Here is a 16608-nt window from a genome sequence, read left to right as displayed (position 1 = left end):
TGAGAAGGAGTTTATCAGGTTAAGCAAGTACGCTAAGGACTTAGTGCCAAACAGGGAAGGTTTGTGCATTAGGTTCAAAGGGGTTTAAATAAGGAATTGAGGGTACTGTTGTCTGCTCTTGAGATTAGAGATTTTGCTGCCCTGTCTCTGAAGGCCTAAAGAATGGAGACAACCATTCAAGAAAGAAATAAGGTCAGGGAAAGGGAAAAGAACAAGCATGTAGCTTCTAACACAGTGTCTAATGCCGGGTTCAAAAGACCCAGAGAAGTTAGAGGGTATTCTACTACCTTAACAAGGGAGTCACAAACTGTGGGCTTCCAGCGAGAACAAAGTGTACACCAAGCGATGCCTATGGCCAGCACGAAAGGACCCGAAAGAATGAAAATTCCAACTTGTAATAGTTGCGGGAAGAACCATACCAACGTATACCGGAGGGGCACTAGGGATGTTATAATTGTGGAGCCCAGGACCATTACAATAGGGATTGTCCCATAAACATAAGAGGAAATACCGAACAATTTGTGCAAGTAGTTAAGGAGTCCAAACATAAAGTGAAAATGAGGGCGATAATTAAATTAGAGTTGGTCTAGGGAGCCACAAGAAGAAATATAGTCAGACACAACTAGAGTATATGCCATGTAGAAGGAGTCTTAGAGTTGTCCTCATAGAGGTTAGCAAGGTAGTCACAGATCCTTTAGGCTAGGACACTATAGTAAATAAGGGGGTAAAGGACTATTCATTGAGTTTTGGGGGACATGTATTCTTGGTGGATTTAATGCTTTTGAGTTTTTGAGTTTGATGCCATATTGGGGTTGGATTGGCTTATGAGACATAATGCAGTAGTTGAGTGCAAGTCTAGAGGGGTATAGTTCGTATCCATTGATAGAAATAAAGTGTTTGTCTGGGGAATGAAGCGGGACATCATGAGCAATTTAGTCTCAACAATTTTAGCTCACAAATTGTTGGTTAAGGGTGGAGATAGTTATTTAGCATATATCCTGGTTTCTAAAATGGTGAGGGAAGAATTTGGACAGGTACCAATTGTGAATGAATTTCGAAATGTCTTTTCAAAAGAATTATCGGGGATTCAGCCAAATAGAGACGTGGAGTTCTCTATTAATGTGACACCGATGAATTTTATCTCAAGTACGCCTTATAGAATGACTCCAGTAGAGTTGAAAAAGTTTAAAACTTAGCTGCAAGAACTATTGGATAAGGGGTTCATCAGAACAAGTGTTTCACGTTCGGGTGCTCCAATACAATTTGTTAAGAAAAAGGTGGAACCCTTCGATTGTGTATTGACTATAGCCAATTGAATAAGGTGACTATTAATAACAAGTATCCGTTACCTAGAATTGAGAACTTGTTCGACCAGCTAAGCTGGGCTAAGCTGTTTTTAAATATTGATTTGTGGTCTGGATATTATCAGGTAAATATTAAAGGAGATGATATTAAAAAAACTACTTTTTTCATGCGTTACGGGCACTATGAATTTTTAGTAATTCCTTTTGGTTTAACCAATGCACCAACAGTATTTATGGACCTGATGAGCAAAATATTCTAGCCTTACCTTTATTGTTGTTTCATTGTCTTCATTGAAGATATTTTGGTTTACTCAAAGAGTGAGGCAGAGCATGAGGAACACTTGCGGATAGTTTTAAGTGTTCTTCGGGAAAATAAATTCTACGCCAAATTCAACAAGTGCAAATTCTGGCTAAAGGAAGTCCATTTCTTAGTCCATGTCATCACCGTAGAAGGAATCAAGGTAGATCCTGTGAAGACCTGTGCTATTCTTGAATGGAATCAGCTGAAAAATGTTACTGAGGTGCGCAATTTCCTTAGTCTAGAGGGTTATTATAGAAAGTCTGTGTAGGGGTTCTCAATGATGACAATACCATTAACTCGATTGTTAAGGAAAGATGAAAAGTTTTGTTGGTCTGAAGAATGTCAGCATAGTTTTGATGAGCTGAAGAAAGCAGTGTTGTGTTAGCTAGAACCGAGAGTAGAATATGTCGTGTTTATTGATGCATCATTGAACGATTTAGGGTGCATACTTATGCAAAAGGGGAAGGCAATTATATATGTGTCATGCCAGCTCAAGCCCCATAAGAAGAACTACCAAACTCATGACTTGGAATTGGCAGCTGTAGTATTGACCCTAAAGATTTGGAGGCATTATATTTATAGGTAGAAATGTCATATATTCTCATACCACAAGAGCTTAAAGTATCTACTCACTCAGAAGGAGCTGAACCTACGCCAGCGAAAATGAATAAAACTGTTAAAAGATTATGACTTGACCATCAAATACCATCCTCAAAAGTTTTGGTGGTAGATGCATTGAGTAGGAAAACTATATCGACTCTTGCTTATTTAAGAGTGAGAGTGTGTCTAGCTGATGATGGTTCAAGTCTCGCTAAATTGAGGGCGCGACCAGTATTCCTTTCTTAGATATTGAAGTCACAACTCACAGATGAATGATCTAATGAGATAAAAGAACGTATGACAGCTGGTGATGCTAAGAATTTTAGCCTAGGAAACGAAGGAGAATTTCGCTTCATGGGAAGACTATATGTTCCCAATGAAGAAGAGCTAAGGTAGGAGATTATTAAAGAAGCTCACTATGGACCATATTCCCTTCATCTAGGAAGTGTAAAGATGTATCAAAATATGAAGAATTTATTTTGGTGACCGAGAATGAAAAGTGAAATATCAGAGTTTGTAATGAAGTGCTTAACCTGCCAGAGGGTCAAGGCTGAACATCAGGTTTCTTCTGGTAAATTGTGCTTGCTTGAGATCCCAGAATGGAAGTGAGATAGGATCACGATGGAATTTGTGTTGGGGTTGCCTTTCAATGCAACTAAGAAGAATGTTGTTTGGGTAATTCTGGATCTATTAACAAAGCCAGCTCACTTTGTAGTAGTGTGAACCAACTACTTATTGGAAAAGTTAGTAAAATTACACATTTCAGAAATAGTTCGCCTGTACGGTATTCCTTCTTCAATTTTGTCGAATCAAGACCCTAGATTCACTTCGAGGTTCTAGAAGGAGTTACAGATATATCTTGAAACCAAGCTTCAGTTCAGTACTGTCTTCCATCCACGGACTGATTGATGTCAAAGTGTTGAAGATATGCTCAGAAGTTGCGTGATTGATTTTGGGTTGAATTGGGAAAAATATCTACCCTTGGTGGAGTCTACCTATAACAACAGTTATCACGCTAGTTTGGGCATGTCACCTTTTGACGCACAGTATGAGAGCGGAAACACAAAACTATATGGACTTTTTTAGCACCTTTTGAGACCTAATTCATGCAGTTTCATAGTAAATTTTGTCAAAATTCATAATTTAATTATAAAACAATTAATCTGTAGTTAAATTATTAACATATTGAATTTTAATTATTTTTATAATAAATTTTCACAAATTTAGTTTATTTTCGACAGTTTTGCACAAAACGTGAAATTGGCTAGACAGACACCTCGAAAGGCTTGAACTGTTAGAGAAATTTTTGCATCGAGTGAACCAAGAGCAATGCTGAATATTTTTCCATCCAAGGATGGTCCAAATAATGATTATTTTATGCACTTTATATTTATTTTTATCCAAATTTAATTGGGTTAAAAATTAATATAAAGTCTAAAGCAGAAAATGACCCAATTGTGTTAATAAAATAAGACTGATCCAACAAGAAAAATGGTAGCCCAAAACCGTCCAACAAGCTGACCCAATCAGCTGAATTTTTCTGATTTTTATGCTTGCAAAACAAACCTTAAAGTTTCCTTAAACTCCATTCAAACCCCTCCACTTTTTGTGCCTTTGAAGATTTGCCCTTAGCTTAAAATAGCAAGTTTGAAATATTCAAACTTGATTATTGTATGGCTGGCCAAGAAGGAGTGTGTGGCTGCTAATTATTTGCTATTTTTAGCAGTCATTCCCACCTATAAATACCCTATTTGCTACTTCATTCAACACATCTTCATTCCTACACATCTCTCTCTCTTTCACTCACTTTCTTCTATTTGTTTTTCCCTTTTTCTTGTCCAATTTCCTTCCCGATTTCCCTCTTGAAAAAGAGCCTTCTTCCACCTTGGAATAGCATATTTCAATTGTTAGTAGAGGCCTTAGTTCAACAGAACGAGCAGAGAAGAAGAGGAGTGCACTAGTCTGACTTCAGAGATACATTGGATTTGCTTTCTAGTTCCCTTCTCTTTAATTTTCTTTTTTATGTTGAGATTATGAATATGAAGGATTGTTATGTTGTTGTTCTTGTTCTAATTAAAATGGTTTAAATTAATTTGTGTTAGATTGATTGCATTCTGTCCACTCGAATTATTAAAATCATGTTTGTGTTGTTATAGGCATTGGTGAGCTGTTCAATTAAATAAAACCATGCTTGTGTTATACTTGCATTATAAAATGTAAGGTAACAAATGAATTAATTATTAAAGGTATTGAAATTATAATTAATTGACACAATATTTAATTGGTGCATGTTTAATCTTCTAAGGTAGCTGAAGGTTAAATTAGCGACGGTATTAAACGGTACATTAGCCTTGCATAACTTGCAAGATTATTGTGATTAAACTATTTCAATATAGAAATATGTTGTTACCTCACTTAATCTTTTATGTGCTTATGAAGATTAATTAATTGTTTGAATTGACATTGAAAAATGTTTAAGAGATTAGTTAATTTAGTAAGTGCGTATGAGCAGTAGTTAGCAAATTACCAAGTTGCCGTGAAAATATTCGTAACAACATGAATATGGGTTTAATAATTCTAAGTTAAGGAATGTAATTGATCTAACACAATTATGTCATCTTGATTAAAACCATATTTTGAAATCGTGCATTGAAATTTTTATTTTATTTTATTTTAGTTAGTTAAATTTTAATTTTAATCACTTCCTCAAAATCAAAATATTTTTAATCACCAAAGTGTTTGATTTACTTTTCATAAATATTTTTCTTTCACAATCCCTGTAGGTATGATAACTCGACATTTACTTATCAGTTTATTACTTGTTGTGATTGTGTACACTTGTACATTTCTGTCGTTTCAAGTTTTTGGCGCCATTGTTGGGGACTATTTTAAAAGTCATTATTTGCGAAATTGTTAATTTTGCATTTTTGGTTTATTTTTTTGTTTAATTTTAATTCCATTATTTTTCTTTGATTGTTTCAGGTGTTTATGAGTATTGATCGAATTATCGATTTACTCCTTGTAGATCCTAAAATTGAAAGAACTTTTCGACAAAGAAGAAGACAAGCAAGTCAAATAAGGACCGAAGAGATGAACTTTGAAAATCCAAATCAAGGAAATGGAGGAAACCTTGCTCAAAATCCTATCCTTATTACTGATGATAGGGATAAAGCTCTAAGACAGTATGCCGTGCCAGTGTTTTATGAGCTTAATTCGGGTATTAGGAGACTTGAAATTGAGGCATAGCAATTTAAGCTAAGGCTAGTTATGTTCCAGATGCTTCAGACAGTGGGCCAATTCAGTGGAATGCCGACCGAAGATCCTCACCTTCACTTAAGATTATTTATGGAGGTGAGTGATTCTTTCAAACTAGCTAGAGTACCTGAAGATGCACTACGATTAAAGTTGTTCCCATATTCACTAAGGGATAGAGCTCGGGCCTGGTTGAACTCATTGCCACCAAATTCCATTACCACATGGCAAGAGCTAGCAGAAACAGTCATTATGAAGTATTTCTCACCTAGCAAGAATGCTAAGTTGAGGAACGAGATTACTACCTTTCAACAGTTGGATGATGAGTCCTTATATAAGGCATGGGAAAGGTTTCAAGAGCTATAATAAAGATGCCCTCATCATGGAATCCTTCATTGTATCCAATTAGAGACGTTCTATAACAGTCTCAATGCTCACATGAGGATGGTAGTGGATGCTTCTGCTAATGGTGCTCTCCTTTCTGAGTCTTATAACGAGGCTTATGAAATCATTGAGAGGATTTCTCGCAAAAATTATCAATGGCCAACCAATCGAGCAATGTCAGGAAGACGAGTCACTGAAGTACATGAAATAGACACTCTCACTTCACTCGCAACGTAGGTATCTTCAATATCCTCAATGCTTAGAAAATTTACTACTAATAAGTTTAATAATTTTGCAGCTCAACCACCAAATCAATTCGAAAATGTAGCCTGTGTTTATTGTTGGGAAGGGAACTTATTCGAAGAATGTCCATCAAACTCAGAATTTGTATATTACATGGGTAACCAAAACTAAAACTAAAACCAAGGAAGGAAAGGAATGTAATCAAATTTTTATAACCCATCTTGGCGAAACCACCCTAATTTTTCTTGGAGTAACCAAGGGACTAGAACCAGTAAAACTTATGCACAACCTAGACCGACCCAGCTACCTGTTTTTACCCAATAAGTTCAGAAACCAACTCAAGCTGAACCTGTCAATAGCTTAGAAAACCTATTGAAGGCATATATGGCAAAGAATGATACTACTATAAGGAATTTAGAGAATAAAGTGGGTCAAATTGCTACTGAAATTAGGAACCAACCACAAGGTGCTTTGCCTAGTGATACGGAAAATCCAAGAAATTTGAGGAAAGAGCATTGTAAAGAATTGACAGTGAGGAGTAGAAAGACATTATAACCCAACACTGTCGAAGTTGAAAAGGAGCCAGCTGATGCTCAAGATTTAGTGGAAGTTCAACCAAGTGTTGAAATTTCAGCTTCACCAGAACCAGAATTTGCAAAACCCGATAAGGTAACTTCTTAGCCGGTCAATTTTAATAAACTAACAACTTTATTAGATGCAAAATTGCCACAGAAGACGAATCAACCAGTTCCAGTAAAGAATCCTCTACCACCTTACCCTCAAAGACTTCAAAAGCAGAAATAAGAAGTCCAGTTCAATAAATTTTAAATGTACTTAAGCAAATTCACATCAACATTACGTTAGTAGAAACATTTGAGCATATGGCAAACTATGTCAGATTCGTGAAGGATATTCTATCTAAGAAACGGAGACGTGGAGAATTTGAGACGGTAGCCCTGACAAAGGAATGCAATGCATATATTCAAAATAAACTACCCCCCAAAGATGATGGACCCTAGATGTTTTACCATACCTTGCAACATTTGAGAAACTTATTATGGTAAGACACTATGTGATTTGGGTGCAAGTGTCATGGGTTGCGCATGGGAGCACGCAACCATGACAAACTTGTGCGATCCATCATGTTTGAGGGAGGTCATTTGGCCCAACCAAACTGGCCTGTTGCCTGGAGAGATTAAAAGCCCATCTCAAGAGCCTGATAAATATGGGAAGTGATCCAAGAAGATATGATTATAAAATCTTAGAGTTCTAATTGTATACAACTTCTAATTGTGTCTTAGAGTTCTAATTGTATACAGCTTTTAATTGTAGCCCTTGATGTACTTTGAGGCTCAACTATAAATAGAGACCTCTTTGCTTATTGTAAGGCATTCAGTTGTTTATAAGAATTTTGAGAGTGTTCACTCAAACTTTTCTCCCAAGCGTTCTTGCTTTTGTTCATCTTTCAAAGTTTGTTCTTACTTCGTTATTCTGCTGTTCTTCGTGGGTGCCTTGAGGGAATTCTGTTGAATCCTTTATCATTGCGAGATTAAGCTGACTTAGGTGTTTTTACTGTTGAATTCATTATCATTGCAAGTTAGGCTGACTTAGGCGTTTTTAAGCAAAGAAACTGCCTAAGGCCACACGGATCGCATGAAAAAATTCTAAGTCCGTGACAGTTGGTATCCGAGCTAAGGTTCGAAATGACCATTGAAAGATGTCGAAAGAAGTTTCTGGGAATGTTGAGGGAATGGAGACCCATGGGAGGGCTAGGAAAGCTAGTCGCTCGAGGGACATATTGTCAGCTTTAGGGGATCGTGTTGTCACTCTCGAGAATTCCGTGGGGGATATCAAGGAGAGGATTGATGATGTTGATGATAGGCTCCATGATGGATTGCAGTCCATGCAGGAGCAGCTCAAAGTGTATGTCTTGGACATTGTGGAACAGTTGACGGGTAGAGATGATGCCATTGAGACTATGGTGGCGGCCTTGAAAGGGGAGATTACAGAGCTCAAGGGTGAACTCACAATCTACAAGGCTACTTTGGGCAATGGTGGGTTAGCTGCTGTCGCACCCAAGCCCAATATTGATGTTCCTAAGCCCAAGGAGTTCAAGGGAACAAGGTCCGCAAGAGATGTGGACAACTTTTGGTGGGGAATCGAGCAATACTTCCGTGCCAAAGGGATCACAGAGGATGTCACTAAAGTAACTACTACTGCGATGTATTTATCTGACGTTGCTTTGTTATAGTGGCGTCGTAGGTCCACTGATGTGAGACGTGGTGGGACCAAAATTGAAACTTAGGAGGAGTTTCGATGTGAGTTCAAAGCATAGTTTTACCCAGAGTATGCCGAGGATGAGGCTCGGGCAAAGTTGCGTCGACTTGCGCAACAAAGCACTGTGAGGGAGTATGTGCAGGAGTTTAGCGAACTTATGCTTCAAATCTCAAATATGGGGGAGAAAGAGGCATTCTTTTCCTTCATGGACGGATTAAAACCGTGGGCGAAGTAGGAGTTGCAACGCCGAGGAGTTCAAGAACTCACCAAGGCTATGTCCGTCGCAGAATCGCTTGCTGAATTTGGTGGGAGGAAAGACAATGCCAATTCTTCTAAAGCCAGATTTAATCAAAAGGGTAATACTGGGGGAGATAAAGAAAGCCCCACTAGGAACGGCAATGGTAAGAAGCCTTGGGACAAGAAAAAGAGTGGGCCTATAAGTTGCTTTCACTGAGATGATCCACATATGATCAAGGACTGCCCAAAGAAGGCTGCTCTCGCGGCTATGGAAGCAAAGGGGGAGTCCAATGCGGAGGATAACAATCTTGGTTTGATACTAAGGGGTGTTAAAGATAGAATGAGCCATGGTTTGATGTTTGTAGACATCATTGTGGTTGGCAGGAAATTGAATGCGCTCATTGACACAGGTGCTTCTGATTTGTTCATGTCTGAGGAGGCTGCTTGTAAACTAGGCCTCAAGATAGATAATGAAGTGGGTCGGATCAAAATAGTGAACTCAGAAAGTGTTCCAATTAAGGGGGTTGCAAAGGGAGTGGATCTTCAGCTCGGCAAATGGTCTGGGAAGGTATCCATTAAGGTAATACCGCTTGATGGTTATGATTTTGTGGTTGGACTAAGCTTTCTAGATCAGGTAATGCTCTTATTGCCCCTTCGAGTAATTACATGGTGATTTCGGATACGAAACATCAATGCATGGTGAAAGTAACAAGGAAGAGAAGCTTTGAAGGAAAAACACTGTCGGCAATTCAGTTTGCTAAAGGTGTACGTAGAAATGAAGTCTCATATTTAGCAACCTTGAAGATCGAAGAGACCGCTGAGACTGTTAGTGAGACCCCGAAAGAAGTGGGTCAATTGTTGCAATCATTCCGAGATATAATGCCTGCTCAATTGCCCAAAAGTTTGCCACCCAAGAGGGAGGTGGACCACAAAATCGAGTTAGTGTCCAATGTGGTGTCGCCAACAAGGGCCCCCTATCATATGTCTCCGCCAGAATTAGAAGAGTTGCGAAAACAATTGAAGGAAATTTTAGATGCGGGATTCATTAGGCCATCTAAATCTCCATACGGTGCCCCAGTGTTGTTCCAAAAGAAACATGGTGGGTCCTTGAGAATATGCATCGATTATCGAGCTCTAAACAAGATCACTATGAAGAATAGGTACCCTATTCCTCTTATTGCAGATTTGTTTGATCAGCTTGGTAGTGCAAGATGGTTTACCAAGTTAGATCTGAGATCGGGGTATCATCAAGTTCGGATAGCCGAGGGAGATGAACCAAAGACAGCTTGTGTGATACGGTACGGTTCGTATGAGTTCCTGGTGATGCCTTTCGAACTCATGAATGCCCCAGCTACATTTTGCACCCTAATGAATAAGGTACTTCAACCATTTCTTGATCGTTTTGTGGTTGTTTACCTTTATGATATCGTCGTGTATAGCAAGTCTCTTGAAGAGCACATGGGACACTTGAGGGAGGTGCTCCAAACTTTGAGGGAAAATGAGCTGTTCATCAAGGAGGAGAAATGCTTATTTGGCCAACAAGAGGTGTCATTCCTAGGCCACATTGTGGGAGGTGGTAAGATCCGAATGGATAAGAGCAAGGTACGATCCATTTCAGAGTGGGAGCCTCCAACCAAAGTAACAGAATTGAGGTCCTTCCTTGGGTTGGCAAATTACTATCGACGCTTTGTTGAAGGCTACTCTAGAATTACCACTCCCTTAACGGACATTTTGAAAAAGGGGAAGGTATGTGATTGGAAACCGGAATGTGAGAAGGCCTTTAATCAATTGAAGCAAGAAATGATGAGGGAACCCGTACTTGCCTTGTCGGATTTTACGAAGCCTTATGAGGTACGCACGGATGCATCAAATTATGCTATAGGGGGAGTACTGATGCAAGATGGGCACCCAATTACTTTCGAGAGTCGAAAGCTTAATGAGACGGAGCGTAGATATACGGTCTAAGAGAAAGAGATGACTGCGGTAGTACACTACTTGCGCACATAGGGACATTATCTATTGGGTTCCAGGTTCGTGGTCCTTACTGATAATGTTGCCAATAGTTACTTTCTAACCCAGAAAAAGTTGTCTCCCAAGCAGGCTCGTTGGCAGGTTTTACTAGCGGAGTTTGATTTCACAATGGAATATAAACCAGGAAGTGCCAACATTGTGGCTGATGCGCTCAGTCGAAAGATGGGATTTGCAGCAATTAGTCAACCTGATGGTTCTTTGTTGGAACGCATTCGAGAGGGATTGTCCCATGATCCCACGGCCAAAAATTTGATTGAGATTGCCAATGAGGGAAAAACAAGAAGATTTTGGCTTGATGAGGAGCTGTTATACACTCATGGACACCACCTCTATGTGCCCCATTATGGGAAACTCCATAAGGAAGTCATGAAGGAGTGTCATGACACGAAATGGGCAGGCTATCCAGGGATGCATCGCACTTTGGCCCTTTTGGAGGAAAGTTATTACTGGCCTCACATGGGTGCTGATGTGGAAACCTATGTGAAAACCTGTCTAGTGTGCCAACAAGACAAGGTTGAGTTAAAGACTCCAGTCGGTTTGCTTCAACCCTTGCCAGTTCTGAAAAGACCATGGGAGAGTTTATCCATGGATTTTATTATTAGTTTGCCTAAGTCTGACGGGTTTGGGAGTATTCTTGTTGTGGTGGACAGGTTTTCAAAGTATGCGACATTTATTCTGGCGACCAAGGAGTGCCCTGCTGAGGAAGCAGCTCGGTTGTTTCTTAGACACGTGGTGAAATATTGGGGAGTGCCACTTTCTACTATCAGTGATCGAGATGGGCAATTTACGGGCCGGTTCTGTACGGAGTTGTTCAAGTCAATGGGCTCAGATTTGAACTTCTCGACGAGCATGCATCCACAAACCGATGGGCAAACTGAACGAGTAAATGCATTGTTGGAGACATATCTTCGACACTACGTAAGTGCCACACAAAGGGATTGGCCAAAGTTGTTGGATGTGGCCCAATTTTCATACAACTTGTAGTGAAGTGGGGCCACGAATCAAAGTCTATTTGAAATAGTGACGGGTCAACAACCACTCACACCCAACGCTGTTGTGACCCATTATACAGGACCAAATCCGGCAGCCTATCGATTCGCAAAAGATTGGCAAGAGAAGAATGACTTGGCTAGAGCTTGTTTACACAAGGCAAGTAAGCGTAGCAAGAAGTCGGCTGATAAAAAATGAAGGGATGGGCAATTTCAAGTGGGTGACTCAGTCCTCGCTAAACTACACTTGATTTTGCGATATACTGGCTTGCACAAGGGTCTTGTGCGAAGGTATGAGGGGCCGTTCAAAGTTGTGAAGAGAGTAGGCAAGGTGGCCTACAAGCTTGAGCTGCCAACAAAACTTAAAGTCCACCCGGTCTTCCATGTAAGCATGCTTAAGCCATTTCATGGGGATCAAGAGGATCCGAATAGAGGCAAGTCCGAACGAGCACCGACAGGGGTAAAGGTGTCGTACGATCGTGAAGTCGAAAACATTGAGGCAGATCAGGTAATTAGACAAAAGTACCACCAACCACAGCATGAGTACTTAGTTCGATGGAAGGGACTTCCTGATAGCGAAGCAAGTTGGGAACCTGCCGAGGCATTGTGGCAGTTCCAAGGGAAGATTGACCAATTCTATAAGGAAGATGCGACGAGGGTGTCGCTAGAACAAGTGGGGGAGAATGTCATGGGTTGTGCATGGGAGCACGCAACCATGGTAAACTTGTGTGATCCATCATGTTTGAGGGATGTCATTTGGCCCAACCAAACTAACCCGTTGCCTGGAGAGATTAAAATCCCATCTCAAGAGCCTGATAAATATGGGAAGTGATCCAAGAAGATATGATTATAAAATCTTAGAGTTCTAATTGTATACAGCTTCTAATTGTGTCTTAGAGTTCTAATTGTATACAGCTTTTAATTGTAGCCCTTGATGTACTTTGAGGCTCAACTATAAATAGAGACCTCTTTGCTTATTGTAAGGCATTCAGTTATTAATAAGAATTTTGAGAGTGTTCACTCAAACTTTTCTCCCAAGCATTCTTGCTTTTGTTCATCTTTCAAAGTTCGTTCTTACTTCGTTATTCCACTGTTCTTCGTGGGTGCCTTGGGGGAATTCTGTTGAATCCTTTATCATTGCGAGATTAAGCTGACTTAGGTGTTTTTACTGTTGAATTCGTTATCATTGCAAGTTAGGCTGACTTAGGCGTTTTTAAGCAAAGAAAATGCCTAAGGCCGCACGGATCGCATGAAAAAATTCTAAGTCCGTGACACAAGCATCAACTTGATGCCCATGTCTATATTGAGGAAGTTGGGGATAGGTGAAGTTAGACCTACTACGGTTACACTTCAACTAGTAGGTCAATCCTTAGCACATCCAGAAGGAAAAATTGATGATGTATTGGTACGTGTAGACAAATTTATTTTTACTACTGACTTAGTTATTTTAGAATTTGAAGCAGATAAAGAGGTTCCAATCATCCTAGAAAAACCTTTCCTAGCAACTGGAAGGACCCTTATTGATGTGTAGAAGGGCGAGCTAACTATACGTGTTCAGGACGATCAAGTAACTTTTAATATTTTTAAGTCTATGAAATTCCCTGACATAGTTGATGGTTGTTCTACAGTATCTGAGTTAGAGGATTTAGCTGTAGAATGGGAACTCAACTCTGTTGAGGACCCATTAGAACAAATTTTGATGTCAGACCCTCCAAGTGATGAAGAGGGGAGGAATACTTAGCTTTGCTAGAAGCAAATCAAAGGGGATTTAATCTGCATTCTCGCTCTGAATCTTTGGAGTTAGAAAGTAGAGATTATGTCCAACCAAAAGCATCAATCGTAGAGCCACCTAAATTAGAACTTAAGGTACTTCTCTTGCACTTAAAATATGTTTATTTAGGTAACGCTTTGACTTTGCCTGTGATTGTTTCAGTAGAGTTAACTAAAGAGCAATAAGAGAAACTCATTTCATTTTTGAAACAATTCAATAAGGCTATTGGATGGACCATAGTCGATATTCATGGTATTAGCCCATTCATTCGCATGCATAAAATCATCCTAGAAGATGATAGGAAAGGAATGACAATGAAGACTGAACCCCATTATGAAGGGCATGGTGAAGAAAGAAATCATTAAGTGGTTAAATTCGAGTATAATTTATCCCATCTCAAATAGTTCATGTGTAAGTCCAGTCCAGTGCGTGCCAAAGAAAATAGGTATTACGGTTATTGAAAATGAGAATAACGAGTTAATATCGACCATAATGGTTATGGGATGAAGAATCTGCATAGATTACCAAAAGTTGAACAAGGTGACTAGGAAAGATCATTTTCCTTTGCCGTTCTTGGACTAGATGTTGGATATACTCGCGGGGCAAGACTATTACTATTTTCTTGATGGTTACACAGGGTACAATCAGATCACAGCAGCACTAGAGGATCAACATAAAACAACATTCACATGCCCGTACGGTACATTTGCATTTAGACGCTTTCCATTTGATTTATACAATGCATCTATTACATTTCAAAGATATATGATGTCTATTTTTACTAACATGGTTGAGAAGTATTTGAAAGTTTTTATGGACTATTTTTCAGTGTTTGGAGACATTTATGATAATTTCTTAGCCAATCTAGACAATGTACTAAGGCTGTACGAAGAAACAAACTTTGTACTCAAATGGGAAAAGTGTTACTTCATGGTACAATAAGGTATTGTTCTGGGATAACGAGACATAAAATCGAGGTAGATAAAGCAAAGGTAGATGTTATCGAGAAACTCTCACCTCCAACATCTATAAAGGGTGTTAGGAGTTTTTTGGGACATGCCGGATTCTATCAAAGATTTAATAAAGACTTCTCCAAAATCGCTAAACCTTTATGCAAATTATTAGAGAAGGACACGATATTCCACTTTGATGAAAAATGTTTGAAGACATTTAATGATTTAAAGAATCAATTAGTTTCAACACCCATCATCGTCACACTAGATTGAGATTTTCCATTTGAATTGATGTGTGACACAAGTGACTTCGCGATAGGAGTTGTGATAGGGCAACAAAGGAACAAAGTTTTTCATCCCATCTACTATGCAAGTCAGACTCTCACAGGAGCTCAATTAAACTATATGGTAACAAAGAAAGAGTTACTTGCTATTGTGTTTGCTTTTGACAAGTTTCAATTTTATTTTTTAGGTACCAAAGTGACTGTCTATACGGGTCATTTGAAAATTAAATATTTACTTGCCAACAAAGATGCCAAGCCGAGATTGATCCTATGGGTACTTCTACTCCAAGAATTTGATCTAGAAATTCAAGATCGAAAAGGGGTAGAAAATCAAGTAATAGATCACCTATCTAGATTGGAGCCACAAGAAGGAACTTCATCTCTCATACCCATCCAGAAGACATTTCCAGACGAGCACATACTTAAGGTAAATCATGTCCATAACACCCCTTGGTTTGCTAATTTTGCTAACTATTTAGCTTGTGGTTTAATGCCGATTGATATTACATATCAACAAAAGAAAATGTTTCTTCATGATGTGAAATACTATTTTTGGGAAGAGCCATATTTGTTCAAAAAGTGCGCAAATCAAATGATTAGGAGATGCGTGGCAAAAAACGAGGTACATAAGATCTTATATCGTTGTCACACAACTTTGAGTGAGGAACACTTCGGAGGTACACGCACTGCATCCACAGTATTGCAAGCTGAATTATTTTGGCCAACGTTATTCAAAGATGTGTATGCATACATAAAGAGTTGTGATCGGTACTAGAGGGTTAGAAACATTACCAACAAAAATGAGATGCCCCGAACAAACATCATTGAGGTAAAATTATTCGATGTTTGGGGTATTGAATTTCTAGGTCCTTTCCCTCCGTCTTTTGGTCACAAATATATATTGGTAGCAGTAGACTACGTATCTAAGTGGATTGAGGCTGAGGCATATCCGGTGAACGATGCCATGGTTGTGATGAAGTTTTTGCAGAAACATGTGTTTACAAGGTTTGAAACTCCTAGGGCTATCATCAGTGATGAGGGCTCCCATTTTGCGAACAAATGGTTGAAATGGTTACTCGACAAATATGAGGTGAAGCACAATGTTACCACAGCTTACCATCCGTAGACAAATGGGCAAGTTGAACTGGCAAACAAAGATATAAAAGGCATACTTGAGAAGGTAGTTTGTCCAAACCGATGAGATTGATCCAAAAGATTGGATGGCGCTTTATTGGCCTACATAATAGCATACAAGACACCTTTTGTAACACCTAACCCGAATTCATTGCCGAAACAGGGTTACAGAGTATTACCAAAGATTTCAAATTAAACGGGCAAAAATTTCAAACATTTCATAACATATTTTTATTCATATCAAAACCAATCAAAATCATACATACTATCCCTTATACAAGCCCTTGAGGTCCTAAATACGTGTTAGAAACAAGTCGAGACCAAGGGTCCGTTTGTTTGGAAGTAAAGCCTTTTCCGGTGTTTGTTTGGCTGAAAATATTTTCCCAAGGTAAAATCAATTATAAAACACGAGAAAAGAAGCCCTTAATTTTGGAAAATATCTTATCCTTTCTAATTCGGTAAGACATTTTCAGGAAAATTAGAAGCCAACACCGATCTTCCCTTTCCCTTTCCCCCCTTCCCCCGTCCTTAACACCTGATCTTCTGCTTGCCGTCAGCCAACACCGATTCTCAACACCAGACACCAGCGTTCATCAAAGCTTTTCCCCATTTTCGCCTTTCATTGTCAAAATCTGCACTGGCGTTCATCTTCCTCTCTCGAAGGTAAGAATGAAAAAAATTGAAAGCTGAAGTTCTACTCTTTTTTACAGACAAACATGACCATAAAACAAAAATCCTCTGGTTCTGGTAATGAAACAATTGTTCACAATTTGATTTCTCCATTTTTATTTTGTTTTTGCTTCAGTTTCAGTCTTTCCTTCATCATATACCCAACAGATTCCTTGAGA

General features: G+C 39.0%; 1 non-coding gene across 1 annotated transcript; it reads right to left on the bottom strand.

The window, feature by feature from the left end:
• Positions 1-5739: 5739 nt before the first annotated feature.
• Positions 5740-5846, bottom strand: LOC128032245 (small nucleolar RNA R71). The gene has a single exon (XR_008188373.1). It is a non-coding gene; the product is annotated as a small nucleolar RNA R71 (small nucleolar RNA).
• Positions 5847-16608: the final 10762 nt, after the last annotated feature.

This window comes from Gossypium raimondii, chromosome 8 (genome assembly GCF_025698545.1).
Source record: "Gossypium raimondii isolate GPD5lz chromosome 8, ASM2569854v1, whole genome shotgun sequence".
NCBI classification, from domain to species: domain Eukaryota; kingdom Viridiplantae; phylum Streptophyta; class Magnoliopsida; order Malvales; family Malvaceae; genus Gossypium; species Gossypium raimondii.
This window is presented reverse-complemented; position numbering and strand designations above follow the sequence as displayed.